Source organism: Bombus vosnesenskii, unplaced genomic scaffold (assembly GCF_011952255.1).
Source record: "Bombus vosnesenskii isolate JDL3184/JDL3185 unplaced genomic scaffold, Bvos_JDL3184-5_v1.1 scf7180000013314, whole genome shotgun sequence".
In the NCBI taxonomy this organism is placed as follows: Eukaryota; Metazoa; Arthropoda; class Insecta; order Hymenoptera; family Apidae; genus Bombus; species Bombus vosnesenskii.
In genome coordinates this window covers 3,929,172-3,951,019 of record NW_022882960.1, presented here as the reverse complement: position 1 = coordinate 3,951,019, position 21,848 = coordinate 3,929,172, and the positions used below count along the sequence as shown (strand labels likewise).

The window sequence follows — 21,848 nt, the reverse complement described above, 5'->3', positions numbered from 1 at the left end:
TAACTAATAACACTTTACCATACTTCGAAATTTATGGTTGCATTATATCTTTTCAATTTATCGCAATCACATTTGAAAAATGTGAGACAAAAACGAGATAAGATAAATCATTTCTGTTGATTTTCTAATTTCAATGCCATCTAGTGGCTAACGTTGTACTATAATATATGATATAGTGAAAAAGGGAAAATAACCTGTCAAGTTCACAAACATAAATTTAGAAAAGATATGTAGATAGTAAATAGCTAATGTTCTGTCAATGAGTGATTAAGCAAGTAAAGTAACAATTAATATTTATGTAATACGTTAACCAATATTTTTAATGGGTTCGAAAGACAGGCAAAAACACATAAGTACAAATACACAACTTACCCACAATCAATAATTTGATAATCAATAGTCTTGGTAATATGAGATTTTATTACATTCTTAAAAATATTGGGAAGTCTATTCTACTACGATTCTTGATCTTCGATTGGAAACGATTCTATACGTTGTTCTTATTAATATTTGTTTACTTTTGAAAATTTAGCAATGTCACAACTACTAGAGATTACTATTACACAAACAAATTGTCCATAAAAACTCGTCGAAATTAACAAACTAACCGAAGAAGCTTTTTTATGCTTCCAACATACTTATACATTTGCACGTATTTACATACAAAATCTATTACATAGCAAGATCAATTATTTTTACAATGCCATTAATCGAATCCTCAATAGAACTATCCCAACGTATTCAAAAATTTTTTCTCACAAAATACGATCGTACGATCGCCAACTTGAAAAATACAATAAAATTCCGTATCTATAAACTTTCTCTATCAAACGTCATCGAATGGCATTTAAACCGCGAAAAACGAATCTTTTCTAGCGAGAACGCGTTCATTTTTATCGAAGTGAAACCCAGTCGCAAGTTCCTCGAGTTTCTAACGAGTTTCACCGTTCGGCGCGAGGAAGATTTATGTCTGCAACGGCCAAGGGAATACATACTATATCCATTGGTGCAACGTCGTCGTAGAAGAGAGAAGGGGACGACGTTGAAAACGCGATCGATCGTTGAAAGATCGCGAGACGATCGACGGACCGTGTCTTTCACGATCGTCGCGTCGGTTCTCGCCCTTATACGGCGATGACCGGTTTGCAATGAACTTATCAAAAGCCGCTCGAGCGAGACGGTTCGATCATTGATCATTATCTAGTTGCCGGTAATAATCGGTCGATGGGACGCAAGAGGTTAAGTGGACCGATCGCGCACAACGTAATGGCGACCGATTTAGCAACCGTTTCGGACAAACCGGCGCGCACGATCCTTCTAAATTAGCGCCGCTTCAGGACGCGACGTGATCTCGTCTGTCCGCCTTTCTTCCGTCCACGGGCCACGATCGCCTTTTTTAAACGATCGCCGACCCAATTTCCCGAAACCCACTAACAGGATCTCGGCGTTTGGTGATTTTAAATGAACCTGAACACTGTGACACGATTTGGGGTACGGAAAGTGGTGTCGTAATTCGCAAAAACGTGTCTTGCAGCTCGGGACAGTTTCGATCGAATTGAACAAATCGACCGAGTAGAAATGTAAATACTCTGAGTGTTAAAAAATAATAACACGAATATTTTTATCTACAGTACGTGTGATAAATGCAGCGTGTCTCAAAAAATAGTTCCTCTTCGTGTTTTTAAATTGTTTACGAGGGAAATGAAAAATTCGTCGATTTCTTTATGCTTGAAGGTTAAAAGTTATAAATGTGGAAAATCATATTAGTATCAAATAGTCACCATCAGTTGTTGGGGTTTAGAAAACATTTCGCCATTCTTCTAACAATCGTGACATGGAATTCCAGCTTTTGAATGAAGGATTACGTTTGAATGTACAGTTAATGAAGTACAGTTAATGATCAAATGTCATAAATTGGAAATTCAGCATATTTTTTTCCTAAATCAACCCTACTGTTCTCCCTACTTCTTCTTCACGTTTGTATCTCTTCAGATACCTTCTTTTCATGGAATATTTTTCTTCTGGTATACTCTCTTCACAAAAGATATAGAATACACAAAGACGGTAAAATTATAAAAACCACCTACTGTATATCTTGATAAAATCTATCGAAACATAACATTCAGAGGTTCGGCTCGTACAGATCCGCGAAGAGAACAGCATGGTTAAATATTCTATTCTTCGATATTATTGTTACGTATTCTTGAAATATACTAATTTTTCAATATCCTTGTTTATCATTCATGACATATTCTATTTTCAGTATTCTGTAAATACAAAACGCAGATTGAAATGTTAAATTGGAGGTTATTGATTTTATAGAGTTAAAAGAGATTGAAAGGTACAGTGTAGGTCGAAGCTAGATTAAAACTGGAGTACACATATAGGTTAAATTGGAAGGAATTGATTTCAGGGGGTTGAAAAGGTTCGTAGAAAATATTACAGTGTAGGTTGGAAGTGAATAGGGTGTAGGTGGATACGTAGGTGGTTGTTGGGTGGAAGTGAATAGGGTTTTAAGCGAACACGTGGGTGGAAGTTGTCGAGTAACAGTGAATAATAGAGTGTAGGTGACTACGTAGGCAGAAGTTGTTGGGTGGAAATGTCAAGGTTATTTCATTCAAATGAGCGATGATGTATCCTTATCGTATGATATGACAGAATGGGGTGGAATAAGATCAACTTTATCTTATCTTGAATGATTGCCTGTGTAAGGTAATACGTTTTTTTTTTTTTAGAGCAAGGAACAAATTGCTATAATGTGATCATTGATGGTTACTATTGTAAATCTACAAACACTGAAATAATAATATTTTCACATATATTCATTTGGCCAAATAAATTATTATATTGTATAATTATACCTCGTAAAACGTAATTTTTTAAGAGAATGTTACTAAAGAATGTGTAGTACTATTCAACGTACTGTATATCTTTGTTTTCTAAATTTTTCTCCAGCGATACCAACGTTGGAAAGGAAGATGGCGATGAACTTGCGAAAATTGTATAAAATTCGGAAAACCAATATCTTTCAGAAATACTATCAGAAATACGGTATCTGGATGACAAAGTTACATAGGCTAATAACCTTATTCCGGTGAAGTGTAAAAGCACATTTATTTCAATCGAAGAAAACGAACACTTCATACATTACGACCTAACATATGCATATTAATTTTCCTATTTCGTTTTATCAATTTTCTATACTTGTAGAAACACGAATTTATCTTGTTAGGAAACGAACCGACAAAAATGTACATGAGTTATTGATTATAGTATGATCTACTGCATGATCTAACATCTACTGCTTCTTTGTACGCTCACAAAAGTTCATTTGAACTGGTGCACGATATTTCATACAAATCCCTGGAGAGTTTCTACCTTACATAACACACTGGATGCTCTGCTAAACGATAAAGCCATTTACACCGGCTGTTTTACCAAACGATGAAGTCATTCCAACGGATGATCCTTTAATTATTTTCATCAACATATTAATGTTGCACGTTGATCAAGCAGTTCACGACCCCTTACTTAATTTCAATCATCCGGCCAGCTCGGAAACATTAATAAAATCATCAATATTACGCGCCGAATAATGTAACAGACATCAGAATCGAACATAAGAGAAGATAGAATTAAATTAATGACACTACCGATCGCGATTCGTTTCAATCGGTACTTTTTATACTTCTGTTTGTTGAAGCTGTTAACACAAATGTCATTTCATGTCGAACCTGATTAATGAAATTTGCGTACGCTCAGTGAATCTCAGCGGTCCTTTACTTCTACGAGTCTATGAAGCAAAATGTTTGAGAAGGTGAAACTGGAAAGTCGTAATTTCAGGCTACTAAATACCTTAGGATTATTCCGTACGAAGACGTGTAATTAACATCATTATGTACGCGCGCTTGTTATCTTTCTGTTGCCTCTAATGTAAAAAGAAATGTATGTATATAAACTAGTTATAGCGGTATAGTTTGAGAAAAATAATTAATTCTCATCGCGTATGAGAATGATGAGATACAGCTTCCTCCTACGAAATTTCGTTCTCATATCTTTTATTAGATTTTTTTACGCGTCATTCATTATCAGCGTTTCTGAGGTTCTGACGTCGGTTCGATGAATTATCCTACATGTTAACGTTTGCAATAAGTATAGTAGTACCTCTTGATATTGCCTTCTTATAGCGAACGATTTTTTATCATAAAATTACTGAATCGCAAATTTTCTTGGATGTAGAAAGGTAATACAGATAAATTTATTAATTAACTATTGATGGGTATATAGCACAAAGACATCAAGATTTTACTAATTTTGAAATAGAAATTAATAGTTTATTATACAATCCTCTCAGAACTTAAAATATTTGAATTTTCTATGCGAAAATATATTGCACGGAAACATCTATGTTGCGTACTGATATTCAAATTACTGCTTGATTAGTCACAATTTGAACAACGTGTATCAATTAGACGACAGCAATTAAAAACAAATTCCACGCACATTTTTTGTCAAACATCCTTTGCAACATTCTTCATGAATGTACGCAGTTGACCCTTGGCGGCTGATTGCCTATCGTATCCCAACAAGTTACATAAAATGTTGATTTATGGTTTCAGTCGTTACGTTGATTTAGCCAAAAAAGATCAGTCGGGTTTAGAAAGTTATCGTAGTCTTAACTGATGCAAGTTATTTGAACCAGTTGCTGCTTTCTTATCGTAAAGATATAAACGTAAAATCTCTACGGATTTGTAGATTATGATATTTTTTATCTATATAGGTAATACTTCAGTTATTTAAAGAGTGGAAGATTAGCCACAATTATGATCTCTATTGTTACTTATATTTGTATAAATTACTTCTCTTCTGAAACTCGATGATTTTAGAAAGGAAATTCTATGTTAAAGATGATAAGAAGAATAGAAAAATGAAAGATTTGTAAACATGAACAATGAAGTACACATTTTATGGAGTCTAATCGGATAGGCTACTGCTTCATTGAAATTCGTTCAAATTCAATTATTTCTGAAAAAGCTAGAAACTTCAATGAATAGGTTCTTTTTAAAATTAGATTTAATTGCGTTCACAAAACCTTGGTGCGAAAATACAGTTAAATATCTGCAAATCTTTGCAAATCTGCAACTGATTTCTCTACGATTTACCATTTCTTATCAACGTTCCATACACAGCAGTTTATGAAAATGTTTAAACACTTGTTGCAGACTACGTTTATGTGTATGTTGTGTACGTTATATCAGACGTTCTTGATTACATTGATAAGTTATGATTACCAAACCAATCTGAGACTGTATATATAAAGTATATAATATTTGATTGTGAACATATATTTAGTAAAAAATAATTGTACTGCATAAATAGCCATCTTAGACGCATAACGAGTATTAAAGATTGTTCCATTGAACCTACAGCTTATTTATTTGATGATTAATTGACAGCTCAAATATTTTTTTGATTTTTACGAAATATATGTAGATGTACATATGTACTTGCACTAAATAAAATAAAATAAATATCTTGTAGCTTCCACGTGCACTTTTAAGCTTGTCTTTTTGCCAATATAATTTTATATTATATGAATCGAATCATGACAGCCGGGTCTCGTCGCAATACTAATAAAATTTCAAAATATTTCATATAATACACACGGTATATTCATAAAAGTTATATGTAAGCGTTCGAATGATTTTGTGAATCATCGCGAGTAAGTACGTACGTTAATTAATTCAGAGCAAGCTATAATACACGGGGGAAAATCAAAAGGGTTGCGGAAATAATAAAAGAAAGATATATGTACGTCTGTCACGGTTGCGTAATTTAATAATAAGCATCGTAGAAACGTAGACCATGGCTCGATGATGTGCGACCTTGTTGCATCTGAACACGAACGATATACGTACGTATGCGCCGCTTTCTCTGTAATTATAGGTTGCTCTATCGTACCAGGAACCGGCAGAGAGCGCACTTTTCCGGTTTCGCTGGCCAGCGTGTCTCGATTAATGACCTTCTCGCCGTTTACGCTCATTTCGGGACTTTGGCGCACGATTATTTATGCGCTAATAAAGACAGATGATCACGATAGATTCTCCTACAATCGTGACACGGATTAAGGTTGCTGCGACACGTTTTATCGGATGATAAACAGCGAGCACGCGATTAAATAATGAAGAAAAATTGGCGGTAGTAGAAATGATACGCTGTAATAGCCTTTGTAGCTTTATATATCAGCTTAAATTGGGCTTGGGATATCTTCATTTTAATGAAATGTGATCATTAAATACCTGGTGTCAAATTCTCTCAATTTGTAATATTTTTCGTTCTTCTCTCTTCTTTAACGCGTTTAACATTATATATCTTGGCATAGAGAACGTATGACATCATAAATATGACGATTAGCGCTAATGGTCAGAGTTAAATAAATAATATTTTAAAATAAATTAAATAACTTTAACCATTAACCAATATAATGAATAATTAATAGTTCTTGAGAAACGTTTCGTCTTATACTGTACTAAATATATTTTAATTCTAAAATAACATACATTTTTCTTAGGATCACCATGTATAAATAAAGTTAAATAGTATTTAAAAGAAAGATTTCTTTTAATTTAATCTTCCATCTGTTTAAGGTTAATTGGTAATAACAATTGACACAAAGTTTAGTGCTGTAGAGATAAGATAGACTGTACTACATAAAATGATATAGGGTCTGACCTTAATAAGGGAAGGAACAAATTGAATTAAAAGATTCTTTCACGATTGAATTTTTATTTTTCCTCCAAGACGCTTGATGGTCGTAGTACGGAGTCTGTATTTCTGCTCAATTAGCTTATGATATTTAAGCACCTAATATTTTTAACTACTATTTGTCTAATGTTTTTGTCTAATATTTTTGTTTCGTTTTCCTAATATTCTTAAAAAAAGAAAAAGAACAAAATACTATAGCTTAAACAATTCAAAAAGATTTGTAAAAGTACAATGCAAAATTCCCAAATGATTATTCAATAAGGTCGAAAACAATTTCAATTATTCGTCCATCTAAATTTCACTTCAATCCATTTCTCATATTCGATCAACTTTGTTAACGTTGCAATATTAAATTTGAATTATTCCATCCATTATTCAACGACATCGCATAATTTTCTTCCTTTCATTCTCGGTAATATGAAACGTTTCTCAAAAACTGTCAATTATATATCAGATGACTAAGTTGTAACATTATCTATCTCTGGAAAAACTACCGACCATACGACGTTTCTCGAATGCTTTAACGATGTTAAATAATTGTCTGTATCTTCGAATATGTTCTTTTTCTCTCTTCTATTGGAATATAAGTTTCATTATCGCGAGGATACACAAGCATTAGTGCCGCGGCAATTTAGTATTGTTATTCACTTCCGAGTATCGGATAATCGTGTACAACGCCGATTTAAGACTTGCTAGGATCGTTTATCACAATTGTCTTTACGAACCATTTGATAAGAAGCAATTATTTCTGTTCCTCAACGTACAACCTTGAATTGGTCAAGGTGAGATCAAACAATAACTCGAACTATTTCTTTTTTCGATAAAAGAATATATAGTTGGTTTACGGGTACAGTGATAAATCTTAAAAGTCGTCAGGTTTGAGATTTCAGCAGAAATAAACGCTAAGAGCGAATTATTTTCCAGGAGTATTATTCGAAAACAATTATAATAGCTAGTAAGAAAATATTAGGTTGTCCGAAAAGTTTCTTTCGTTTCATAAGGTGATAATAGATGAACAACAATTTCTGTTTTACATTATGTTATTCAATTAAATGTGATCTATTTCGTTCTATTTGACATATTGAAAATGTAGACTAGTAGCTACATTATAGAAGAAACAAAATTCGTTCATTGCTAAATTCGTCGACGATTAATAATTTTTCATTTCAAACTTTCCACTTCAAACTGATTTTCTGGGCAACTTACCGTTTTATTTCTGTTACTCTTCTAATGCATTGACAATGTTAGCTTATGTAGCTAGTTTCCTAAAAGTCCTTTTATTTTCATTCGCGCATGTCCTCATATATTACAGAAAATATCAATAAATCTGCTTTCCATCCTTGTCAATGTAGGAAGATATTTTCATACATGAAAAAACACACGCAAATACGTTCTTACGATTCTATGTATCATATAATATTCTTTTGAATTCTGGAATGGCCTATTCTGTTCGTGTTCATTCCTCAATGTATATTTACAAACTAAGCTTTCCTTAGATTACAATAATTTTTTATAACTGTATTTATCAGCGTACTACAACGAGTACTAGAGCTATAAGAGTAATGTACCAAAGACTAAAGAGAATCATTTTATTGTTTAAATATTATATTTTTAAAGACTTTTAAAGTTGTATTCTTTATTATTACATCATCGCTATTAGGTACCTTTTTGTTACTTAAACGGCGCATAGATACGATAAGAACGATCGATACCAACTGAATATATATGCTACGATGCATTAGTCCTTTCAGTTCCACGGATCGGATAGCAACAAGTTATTGCAGTTACGGCGACCTGTCTCTTAGATTTGAATCTAGTATTTCGTTCGTCATCGAATGCTATTTCAAAGCAACGCCGATCGAAATAGAAGATAAACGATGTTCTGCGAGCTTGTCGAACGTTGCAGAGTGAACTGCGATTCCTCGTAGCTGATTCTGTGTTTAGCAATTAAATTATCGGTTCGTCGAAACGATAGTGATTGATACAAACCTTGCTCCATTTTGAACCTCCTTATCAACTAATGATTTGTCAGTGCGAAATTCGTCGTTGTTATGGAACAATGTAATCTTATCTGTTTCGCTGCTTTTGCACTTTCTATTTATTGTCGCGGGTATTCTTTCTTTTCTAAATAAAAATTTTAACAATTGAATGGAATTTTTCTTTTAACAACACGGATAACGATATCATATCAATTAATATTACAATTACCGAATTTTTTTCTATCCTGCTCACAGTTTGTAATTATAAACTTTGTTTCAATTCGATCTATCAATCATTTTATATTAATAAAAAATATCCCGTCGAAAAAGTGTTAAAGAGACGCCAGTATGTAAATTAAGATCATGATAATTATACATAAATACTTTAACTTGACAAAAGTTAGACTTTATTACAATCGACTAAAATACGATTCTATTTTACACGTCAGCCTTCAACTTACGAGTAGTACTTTGTCGCAAGAGAGTTCGCATAAAACCGCGTGCAAGATTAATCAATTTCAAGGAGGTTCCGTTGCATTCGAGTGTGACAGAGTTAGAGTTAGTCGACAGGAATGACACTCGATAGCAGAATTAATCATCTAACCTTACGCTTAAAACGATTCAACCTAATCAAACAACATTAAACCAGTTTCGATAAACCAGTCGACTAATCAGACAAGATAGGGATCATTTTATACAGCTTAGAAAACGTTTCAAACTTTTTTTCCATTTATCGTGTTTACTAATTAATTTGTTTCAGTTCCTCTAATACAATATCAATCAAATCTTTTAAATCACTAATATGTACATTACTTTATCCTGCTTCTACCCCGCAAGTATTTCGAAAAATGGTCTTTAAATAGAGTAACGTCATGTCACCACGTTCGTCTGTAGGAAACGATCGATCGAAACCTCGAAAGTTTTCCACGCTAGGTGTAATATAGCGATTGAGTAATATCAGGGCGGAAAACTAAAGAGGAGAATGCGAGAGGAAGATTAGAGCTATATCGACGAAACAAGATCTATATGATCGATTCGTAACTGTATCGCAATTATTTCGCCGCGATTTTGGTGGTTCGAAATTCACACGAAACTGTAGATTAACCTCGTGTTCGTCAGTTTCACGAACTCATCCTTATTCTCTCTGCGTATACGTGTCGAGACATTAGAGTAGTAGAATTTTGGTACCGATAACACAGGTCCCTGTGCCTCGGACTATTAAAGCTTTGTACGCGAGTACCACGACGATACACGTGCATTATTTATCAAAAAGTAATTGCTAATAATCCTGGCAATTGATGCAATTGAAAATAATAAGACAAGAACAAAAGCGATCCGAAAGCCTATTTCGCAGCATCACAGCATCGCGGTATCGTCATACTGGCGCGCCTGCTTTCGATTAATCTTGTTTTCGAGCATACGGGGAGGGGGGTAATCGATTCGACCTACTAAGCAAGATAGATACGTACATAGTTAGAAAGACGGTTCTTCCTCTCCTGTGGACGATGGTTCGCGCTTGGTCCAGTGATTTCGTTCCTGGATCTCGTTACCGATCGGCTCATTAACCGCGCCGATTAATCGTTCAGAGCTCTACGTGAGGTCGCGTAATCTCCTCACGATACAGAAAACGCTATCGTTCATTCTGGATCATCGAGATTACAGCGCCAGACGTCAATTTATCGGGGCGTGAGATCCGTTTCCTCGCCGGTGAAAAATTACGCCGGGGATCGGTATCACGTTGGGTGATAAAAGATTTGATTCTGATGGAGATTACATAACCTTTGACTTCTTGTGAAAATTCGTGAACGTAAATATGGATTTAGAATCTGTAGCTCTGAATGTAAATTTGAATTGGTTTTTTAATAGGGTTTTGAATAGGTGTGTGTAATGGCAAATGAATTTCTCGACACGTGTTTGTGATAATGAAAGTGCAGTTGAAAGGGTATTTGAGGTATTGGTAAATCAATCGGATTAATCTAATCGATGCGTTTCAGCTGAAACATCAGACCAAGTCTCCAGACCATTTTAAACTACTAGTCAAGATAACTTGTGTAACTTGTGGTAAAAAAAGATTTTTTAATAAAATAAATTTTGTGTCATAATAGTAAATGGAACAAATGAATGTGTGTAATTTAATTCTTAAGAATTGAATATTAATCGTGCGTTTATGTAATAAAATCGAGAAGTTGACGAAAAGTAGAATTGATAGGTTTGGTTTCTGAGAGGCTCGTACGCTTTAACGTGTCATTCTGACACAATTCAGATAACGGAAGCACTATCGATAACGATGAATCATGCATAAAAATTATGGCAGACTTTAAGGAATAGTCAAGACGAAAGTCATCGTGCCGGTTTCACGCCATATGTTACAATAATTAAACACTTTTATACTTCAGAAGACAAATTTATACTTTCTACTCGTACATTACAACGATCATATATATTCATTAAGGTTTTTCAGGATTACATATCTCTTAAGTATGTTAACGTATGAAAGTTCACAACTAACATTGTATTGTTAATAAAATAAAAATAAAGATCTTTTATATGAAAATACCTCGCGTGCGTACGAATGTCCAACAAGAGTGATATGATTCTTTCTTCGTAGCGGGAAGCCAGTTTAAAAGAGAGGTGAAAGTGGAATTTCACTCGGTTTCTTTTCCTATGATATAGAATGTAGATAACGATTGCAACCACCTTTCTTCGATACGTTCGACTTTTACTCAATCTTTATAAACAATCGATATCTAATCAAACATAAAGTACATGAAACATTGTTGAAACGCTAGATTCATTTATTATTCCTAGTCTTAATATTTCTTTGCGATCAGATTTATACTAGTTTCTCGAGATCGATAAAACATTGGTATCTGTTATATTAAATCTTTGTAACTATGACTAAGAGAGAAATCGTTTCTATAAATTACAAACACCTCAGCAATGTACTTGATTTTATTCGAGCGTGATAATCACAGTGGTAGGACAATTACTAAGAACAATAGCGTTAGTAGATAAAATATCACGTCATCGAAAATGTTATAGAAAATGGTTAAGGAATGTAGAAGAGTTGAATCTTCTTTAATTTTTAATTCGATTCTAATAAGCAATGAAACTCGATAGAAAAAAATTCTACAAGTCACACTATTAGAAGATTCTTTAGAAATTAACGACTCCTTCTATAATTTTAAAACTTTATTTTCCATTTATTTTCGTATTTGTCAATTATTGGCTCGTATAGAATTTTTCTAACAAATGAAATTTCATTCAATTCTATTATAATATCTTACTTTAGGAACATTTTCGTAAAAAATATATCCAGCTAGAGAAAATAATCATTTTAGAATTATTAGTATCCATAGCAATGACGTCGAATTAATAACGAAGTTAATAATTTATGATTGGGTATAGATACAATGGAATAAGTGATTTCAATTTTTTTGTCAGTAGTTTAATTATATGTATAATGTATTTTTTACGCGTACTAAAACATTTAATTTATTCGCAACATAAATTTCCTGTTATTCGACTATAGATGTTTATGCATTTATGCAAATTTGAAAGATGCAAGAATATCCAGGATGTACATAGAAATACATAAGATATCCATAATAACCATTATAATTCTAGTGAGCGAATAAAATCTCTGCTTAGGTTCTATTTCTTAAGATGTATGCATAAAATTTGATTTTGCATAAGCACTTACAATCTGCCTATTACTATGGAAACCGCGATCGATTTAAAAGAGACTTATCTCTTTTATGAAATGTTATTGGCACGAAAATAAAAATAACGACTAGACTACGGATGTTTATGGATTTTTATGTTATAAGTTTATCTCATCTACTAAATATTATAATAAATATTCTACGATTATTGGCCCCTTAATTTAATAATAGGGAGTGATCAGGATAATAGATGATCCTGATAATAGGGGTCGCTACAATATAACAGACATGTTTAAAGAAAAATGATATAACATAGAGAAATATTTTCATAATTTTATCAAACAGCTAATTTTATTTAAAAACTAGAGCTGAGAATGAGAAACGATGGAAAAATTGATCGGTAGACAACGGGAAGAAAAGCTCGCGGTTTTGTAATCGCACTAACACGCGGTCAAGCAAAGAAATGAACGGAATCGATGGCAATGGAAGCAGAATACAGAGAACCACAGGCAACTTTCACCGGTTTTCAATCGGCCTGTCGGTCAAGCCGCAGAGATCTATCGATCGATAGATCGGCCACGGGACAATCTCCTTTCGACGAATGCTCGTTCACTGTTCCTGTGTGTCATGCGATCCGAAGATCGAGGGAGGTAAGAGAGAAAGTGAATCGATGGACATTAACGTTATTTACATACGATGTTACATAACATATAAAAGGAAATATTTTTTTTCTCTTCTTCGAGACTACTGCGTCGAACGATGACTTTATATAATCAAAAACATTTTTTCCACTTTTTTCACTTTTATTTAATACTCAGTGTTAAGGAATGCAACGCGGTGACTTTATGACACAGCGAAACATCTTATACATTTTAATATGCGTGCCACATGCGGCACTTGGTAAAAATTCGTTTCTTTAGAGATCATTGTTCGTTTCCTTGCTAGAAAAGTAGCCTAAGATCATATCCCAAAGAATCTTCTGGCGACCTTTGACCTGCTGAGATTGCCCTGTTGCCAAACCAGCGACTAACCTCTTTATCTCCGCCCAAGGGGTATGTTTCGCTACAAATCTACTGGAGTAGGATACTGTAAAATTGGTTGCCTCTTAGAAACAAGTAGTTAGTTGTCAATCGCCATCCTTAGTTGCTAGTTGTTCTCCTTAGTCGTTACTCGTCACAATGTCGACACTTGTAGTCGTCACCTGTCCTGGCCAATAATTGGTTGTTATCTCGAATTAAATCTCGTTTTCGCTAGTTTATTTATTATTCTTCGCCCTTGGCAATCGCGCCGGAAATTATTTCCCATATTAGTGGCTGGTCTTTCGAGTTAAATAGCTAGTTTTTTACTTGACAGACTATAAAACACTCTTAAAAAATAATATGTTATACTAGAACTAGTTATTTTTCGAATTTCAGCAACTGTGGTTATTTATATTATACATTAATCTTATTGCGATAAATCTTCTCAGAATATTCTCCCTTTCTTTTTTACTTGTCTTATTTTAGAGAAAGAGCTTTAATATTTATAGATCTCATTGGTCATTGATACAGAATTATATCGTCGGATACTCTATGAGAAAGTAATTACCCGTTGTTACGTCTACATTGACAATATTAATGAAATGAAATTATTTTATATACGATAGAAATGTTTTTCCACGATTAAGCATACGCATATGTATGTATATTTATCGGTATGGATGTATGATAAGTTGAGAGAAAAATTGATTAAAGTCGTTTAAACTTTAGCTTTTCTAGTTAGTTTTCTTGAAATATTCTTACAATTAGTTATGTTTATATTTCACAGATGATACAGTCTCCATGCTCGGCATTAAAGAATACAGCATGTTGTTCCAGCATAGATAGTTTGTGTTTCTTACAATGAGTTCCTTAAATAAAAGTGTAAATCCTAAACTTGATGAAATAATTGTTGTATAATTATCATATAGAGCGACGTATAATTATTCTTACAATTATTAGAAACGAGACTGAGACTACATAATAAAACAAATTTGAAATATGCGACAGAATTGTGTTGTTCTACTTTTTCTATTCAAGAAATATTCCCTTATCAGTTGTCTCATTAGTAGTCATCGGTTGCATGATACATTCCTTATATATATACATTTATACATTAATAACATTATATAATCTAATTTTAATTTAAAAATATAAGTTATACAAATGATAAAAGAACTATGTTATTTAGAACAAATTTTATTTTGCGATCAATATTCCAAAGTACTTTTTGAATTGTTAACACTCATTCCGAAACACTCTGTGTACTTCAATACATTAAAGTACTGAAGATGTGCTAAAATGCATCGCTTCGTTGCAATAATAAATAAGTCTCGCGAAGAACAAAAAACGGATACATGTCGTTTTCGAGATTGATAAATTCGACAACGATAAATCTGACGGAGAATGATGACTGTGAAATGAACGTGATTTCAACTTATTCGAAACGTTGTATTTTAAGCATATTTAAGAAAGTTTCGATTGATTGACTGAATCGAGTGTCTGCAACATTTCAAGGATGCTTGAAAAAAGATCATGTGATTATTATGTATGAAACGAAATGCTAGAGTTTAAACATGTAACTTTAATAGATTTTATAAGAGGATAAGGCAAATGCATCGATTAAATTAGCAGTTTCCAATGTTATTAATCAGCCAATATAATACTCGTGGCAAGATTATGTAACATTATGGCTTCTATTAGAAATATTCAGTTGATACGTGTGAAATGTCGTTTCTTCAGAGTTTCGATTTTACGGATCAATATCATCCTTCAATACGTGCTCATCAAATATTAACAGGATTTATAATAAAAATATTAGCGGTTCTTGAATATTCATCGTGAATAGCCAGAATATTGATATAGTTTTGTATGTGTGTTTAAAAGAAAGCAAAAATTGGCGAAACAAAAATTCTGCAACAGAAAAATTCAATGTTAAGAAAATTCCTCTGTAAACATTCTGCTGCTTTTCCAATACTATATAAATCCATTTCATTTGTTTCAGACTAATCATTTAGATTCATACAAATCAGTATAGTTATCAATCCTCTTGAACTCTCTTTGCACAATTAAGCAATTGAGCAAGTCATAGGTCATTTATGTAGAATTTCGTTTTAGAATTTTATATCAAATAGGACAATTTGTGAAATTTATTAATTAAATTTATAAACTTAGAAAAATTGTTGCTACTATACAATAGAATTTATGAATTTCTGATTCGTAACTTGTAAGTTGAAAAATATCATTAATAGTATTAGTACAATTGTGAAATTTACCTATAATAAATGTAAAAAGAAGAGAATGAGAAAAAAAGGAAAATTGTAAATCGCAATATATCGCAACTACTCGACAAAAGCATCGCACAAAAGCATCGGAATCAACACAATAAAATCCTCTTTACTTTATTCTTTTTATCTCACCAAGAAGCCCATTCATATAGAATGAACAGAAACGACATCTAACAGAAAATTAAATTCATTCGAGTCCATCGTTCTCCGTCACGATTATCATGGTCGAATTTGTTAAGACCTGAACTTGAATACCGTTCGAATTTATCAAGCTCTGCTTTCTCTAACCGCTAACTTATCGTTCCATTAAGTTGTCGCGAGTCGCGTTTGATCGTGCTACAGGGACGACACGATTAATCGGCGTGAGAATTTCATACAATTGATTACGTTAACGCTTTATCAAATAGCTGCTTTTATTACTAACAACGACCTATTATCGACAACATTTTTCGAAAAATGGCAAGAAAGATTGACAACGAAGGAAATTTAATACTGATTTTTAGACGTTCTTACTTTGAATTTTATGATTATGATTTATTTCGATTTATTTCGATATAAATAGAAATTCGAAGAAGGCTATTTATACAGCTTCACACTTTTATAAATATAATTAAGAACTACGATTTTTCATAGAAATTCACAAATTTAGATATTATAATTATAGATATTATACTATAATTATAGATATTATATATTCAGTAAGTTCATTCATTGAACTAGATACTAACTAAAATATCATTTAAATAAATACAGTTTATATAAACAACAGTTCGTTAAGTAAATAATATAATTATAAAAATAAATTATTTGTCATTTGATAAAAATTGTACGCTAATCGTATGTCCAAATAGTGAAATTGAGACAAAGTTCAATCCTCGACTTTCGTTTCTGAAAGGTTTGTATAATGTACACAAGTTTTATTATTTCTGTTAATTATGACCATTGGTGTGGATTATCGTCGGAGTGTTAAAAGGTTGTCAACGAAAACGGAAGCATTTTGGCGCAACGGTGAAATCAACGGTTTCACGGAAATCGTGTTCCGATCAGGATGCAGAGTCGATTTCTCGACTCGATGCATACTCGAAGTGAGTCAGCACGGGCGTGTTGCACGTGGAAAAAAAGTTTCTATCACCTACATACCTATTTGCTGAGGCGCATGTGACGAGAATGCATAAGTTAAGTGTCGTCTGGACCTCGTTAAAATAGTAACGACTTGTCATCGACGATCATACTTGTCTTTACGACGCGTATAGAGGGATGAATGATAAGGGTTGTGAGTTGGTTTTGTACGAAGATGCCTTGGATCTATGTCTTGGTGGTAGTAATAGTGTGATGGTAAACGATATGCATACACTACAGCGCACCCATAAGCATTTGAACATTTCCCAATTAATATTGAAAATATATAAAATATGCTTCAAGCGAAAATCCTTGATCTGATTTTAGTCTTTGATTTTATTTCTGGCATGTATGTATATACAATTTGGAGATACTAATGAAAACATTGGTTGATCGAAAAGTTTATAGAGATTTTGTGAAGTGTCAACCATGAGTGGTGCTGATATATTCCGTTGAAACTTATCAGAGTGTTTTGTCACAGCTGCATGACAAGATACAACAAATCGACATATGACAAAAGTATCAACCTTTTAATCAAATTACATCAAGTGCTTGTGGATGGTAGTGTAAATGTCAGACAAATAAATTAAGAAAATTCTAATAGGAAAGACTTCAAATATGATATGAATATGATAAAATGTATGTGTACTTTACAAAAATGAGATTTATATAATATTGTCTTATTTGCAAACTTATCTATGTGTATTGCTATTAATTTACCTTCCTCACGTATTTTATATCTTTTCAATCAATTTTCAATTTATGCAACGTATATAGCAAAGTCAATATATTGAGATGAAGTCGCGGTATTCAAAATATTCTTGCGTTGTTCCCAGATTTTTGGCAATACATTTAATAAGATCAATGAAACGAATAACGCATTAATTAAGATAGAACTGAGATCTTTATACCATTAATAATAATAAACCACGCATACTGTTTAATCGATTAGTAGAAAATGATAGAAGTTTTGTAGCATCTTACTTACCCATCTATCAATGCAGGTCCCGATCTTCCATAACTTAAATCCGTTTGTCAAACTATGTCTGATAATAAAGTTGTGCGATAGTCCAAGTGGTAGAAGTTTACTGATTCTGTTTAACAGAAAATTCTTTTTATTCTTTCAGGAACATTATATATTACATTAGAAATTATTCTCAGTTTCTACGTATAACTAACTTTTAATTCTAAATATCTGCGGTATAATGTCCTAATGTTTTATGATACAACAAATAATATGCGTATTTTATAATAAACTAATGATTATTCAGTTTATTATTAAAAAATATCAAACTCTAAAAATGTATTGCATTGAGTAATTTAAAGTGACGAAGACTACGGAGGATGTACACGAGTGACGAATCTACTTAAAATTGAAAAGTAACTTGTTAAACGCGAAGTTTATCACCTGATGCGAGATGTGAGGAAAGTTTGCTTTCTGAGAAAACGTAGCCCGGCATATTGACGTCTAGTTTTCTTGAAAAATGATAATTCAGGTGTTCCCGGAGAATTTCAAGGAAAAAATGTTAATATTGCGGACACGTACTAAACGTGCTCGAAGCGAGCTTAAACGCACACGCGGACGTGTTTTGTTTTAGAATTCAACGATTCGACGAGTCATTCACCCTGCAATTAGATAATTTGATCGTCTAGTATGCATATTAAGAACGAATGCTCGAATGAAATGCGCAAAATAGTATCCATTGAAATTTTTTTTTAACTGTTAATAATATCTAAATATTCCAACATCGCTTAAATAATTTAAATGTTAATCGACAATTTGTATTTGATAATAGTTTATTTGTGAAAATATAACAGATATTCCACTATAAAATTGTATAGATAAATAAATGTTAATTTTCTTGAAACAATCCTTCGTTTTCATTAGCAGTATTGCTAATTTTGTTACAAAGAATCTCGTTTGTAAGTGTCAAGATCACAGATTTACTAGTCCGCGTGACTTGCATAACTTTTTTCAAGACTATTTATTATGACTTAGCGTCAGTGGTCCGTTTACGAGAAATTATTGCAAGAATGAGTAATGAATATGCGATTCTCCATTAATCTTAAATAGACAGATGAATACACAGAATTAAAAAACAATAATACAATCTCAAGATATAGAAACTACTATATACCGAAAAAATATGTACATTTTTCTTATATGTATGTTCGATGCGTACATTAGCTTTTCTTTTACATGAATCAATCTAGATTTGGTTTTATGTGTATATAATACTTTAATCGCATACTATAATAAATACCTGTTATATTATAAAATTTATGGTGGAGTTCCCTAATCTTCTCCCTGAATTTCTAAAATTCAGTATGGATATCAAATGATAGAGTTAATAATAAATAAATCTCGTGTTTACAATTAATTCAAACACTTTCTGAAATTCCTCTAGCATGTAAAGTTCATGATATATCGTGCATTCTTTTTTGCCAATATAATTCTATTAGATAAAATAATGATATTTTCACTCTAGAAAATATTTCACTTTTATATAGAAGTGTGCGAGATCTCAAAAATAAAATATCAGATCGGCCAGCCAATTTTTATCTCATAACTATCTCATAACTAGAGATTGTTGGGATTCCCAGGAGTTTCAAGATTCTCGACTAAGTCGGGATTCCCAAGACTTGCGGGATTCACGAGAATTTTAAAATTATACTGGCTAGAATATGGAGCAAAGTTAATAACGAAATATGCAACAGATATAATATTTTCTTATAAAATATTATAGTATACTATATAATTTTATAATTCTGGACAATCCCGACAATCTCGAATTACGGAATACTTGGGACGTTTTAGGGTTCCAGCCTACCCCTAATTTCTGCATATTACGTATATTCTATTCGTTTTGGCGTCTTAAAATTTTTCACAAATGCATAGAAATCCGCGCTTTGCTAATTACCAATATTATCATCTATGGAAAATTAATAATCGTCGTAAGATTTGATAAAAGTATCATATAAAAATCTTGGAGACCTCGTACAGAAATAAAAATATAGAGCAGACTCGCGTCGCGTGTCCATTCTGCATCTCGTCTGTAGCAAAACAAATCGATGGTGCTCGTGATAAATCGCGATTACCTTCCGGTTGGTAATGATTAATTAATTTCACGTCTGACGCAATTAGTCGAACCGCGCGATCGAACCGCTAATAGGACGTCACGTTATTGAGGTCGGCAAAAGTCTACGAGGTGTATTCCGTCGCGTGATTCCGCGTAGGCAAACATGTACGTGTATGTTAATTCCACTTAATCCTAATGGTATGTGTATCCAGGGCGTGACTGTAAATTGACTAACCATCCGCGATAGTCTTCGATCAGAAGTAATTTATATGTACGTTACGCGTATAACGTGTCAATTGTTGAATGGAGACGGTACAATAGTATCGATGGTAAAGAATAGAGATAGTACGGCTAACATAAATACGCACGTGAGTAAGTGCTGGGTAGATTAAAAGAGAAAACACTCACTTTCGCGATATTCCGCAATTTGCAGATAATCTGGTGTAGAAACAGTATGAATGATAAAAGTTAGTAAATAATAGAAAGCAGATAAAACATCCAATTTGTTTGGCACAAATGGAAAAATATTGATGAAGAATGACGCTATAAATATCGTTGTTAGGGTGAACTGAATTTGATGATGTAAGTTAGATATTTTAAAGCTGAAAGTTTACTTGAATGTAAAATAATCAAGTGGAAAATAAGTAGTAGAAGAATAATAGGAGGAATATTTTAAATCTATATTCACGTACGATATAATAATAGTAAACATAGTGATTCATGAAAGTATTTGAATGTTTATCATAGAAAATTGCTATGGACATGTTAAATATATTATGCGTGTAGATCATTTTGAAATTTTATTAGTATTATAAACGCAACACGGTTATTACAATTATGTTGCTAAAATTTGGAACAAATTTAAGAACGTGCGGAGTAGTATTTCTAATAATCCAATATTTAGTGAGCGTTTAGAAAGAATAGCAGAATATGATAAAGTCGAGAAAACACATTTATATGCATAGTATAAAACCTTGTTACTTATCCCACTTAGTTCAATCATTGAAGAAAATTACTTGATGATTCGTTTAAGCAGCTAAACATAATTGCTGTCTACTATCTTGACCTTCAATTGATTTCAAATCATGTTGGCACGATAATGAATCTCATTACTTCACAAGGATAGTATTTAAGTACGTAGGAACTGCAAAACAAATAATATAAGCAAATAAACAATATTACTGTTTCGTATTATTGTGATATACATATTTAAGGATGGATTTTTATAAAGTTTTGTTATGTTAAAAGGTACAAATGTTAAATACACACGAACAACAGATTGAATGAGAAAGATAATATTCGAAAGAGAGATAAGATATATTCTTGTATATTTTCACAGACGAAAACGAAAATCCAAATTAACATTCTTTATTTTATTGTATGTAAAGAATCACTTATACCAGTTGTATTTTCAACGTTGAGTATTTTATCAATTGCTTCTGTTGTATAATTGAAAACATTTTGTAAATTACATTCTTATCATTGAATATCTCTAATAATTGCGTATTTTTTTAACGCTTAAAACTTTCCTCTCCTTCTTTTTCTTGTATTTTGTTCGACGTTTTAAATTTGCTTTTAAAATTTGTGTTTTAACAAAATGTATAAATATCATAAGATTATTTATTTCTATTAACAATATATAACAATACTCATTTCTGTTAATATTATTAAAATCAATTTCATACCTACTTCCATTTAACAAATTAAATTAATTTACTCGATACAATTCACAATTTATAAATTAATAAATTGAAGAAAAACGAGCAAGAAACATAACGCGTTTAAATTTAATACCGAATGATTCTGCATGTTCTTTCAAAATCGTCTCTGTATAGCATAAAACCAATAAGATAAATATCAAAGCGTAAAATTATCATGCAGATTTCAATTTCAATATAATTCCGTGTGATACACCTAAAAGGAAATCTTCTTATTA

General features: G+C 32.3%; 2 protein-coding genes across 3 annotated transcripts in view; one reads left to right on the top strand and one right to left on the bottom strand.

Moving 5' to 3' along the window:
• Positions 1-21,848, top strand: part of LOC117235010 — a 281,666-nt gene that overhangs the window by 168,007 nt on the left and 91,811 nt on the right. The gene's annotated exons all lie outside the window — the stretch shown is intronic.
• The window catches only part of LOC117235009 (class A basic helix-loop-helix protein 15-like), a 288,550-nt gene that overhangs the window by 221,445 nt on the left and 45,257 nt on the right, over positions 1-21,848 (bottom strand). For both annotated transcript variants that reach the window (XM_033496629.1, XM_033496628.1), the window contains exon 2: positions 17,821-17,926. The gene's annotated coding sequence lies outside the window, so the exon portion shown is untranslated. The remainder of the gene's footprint in view (positions 1-17,820; positions 17,927-21,848) is intronic.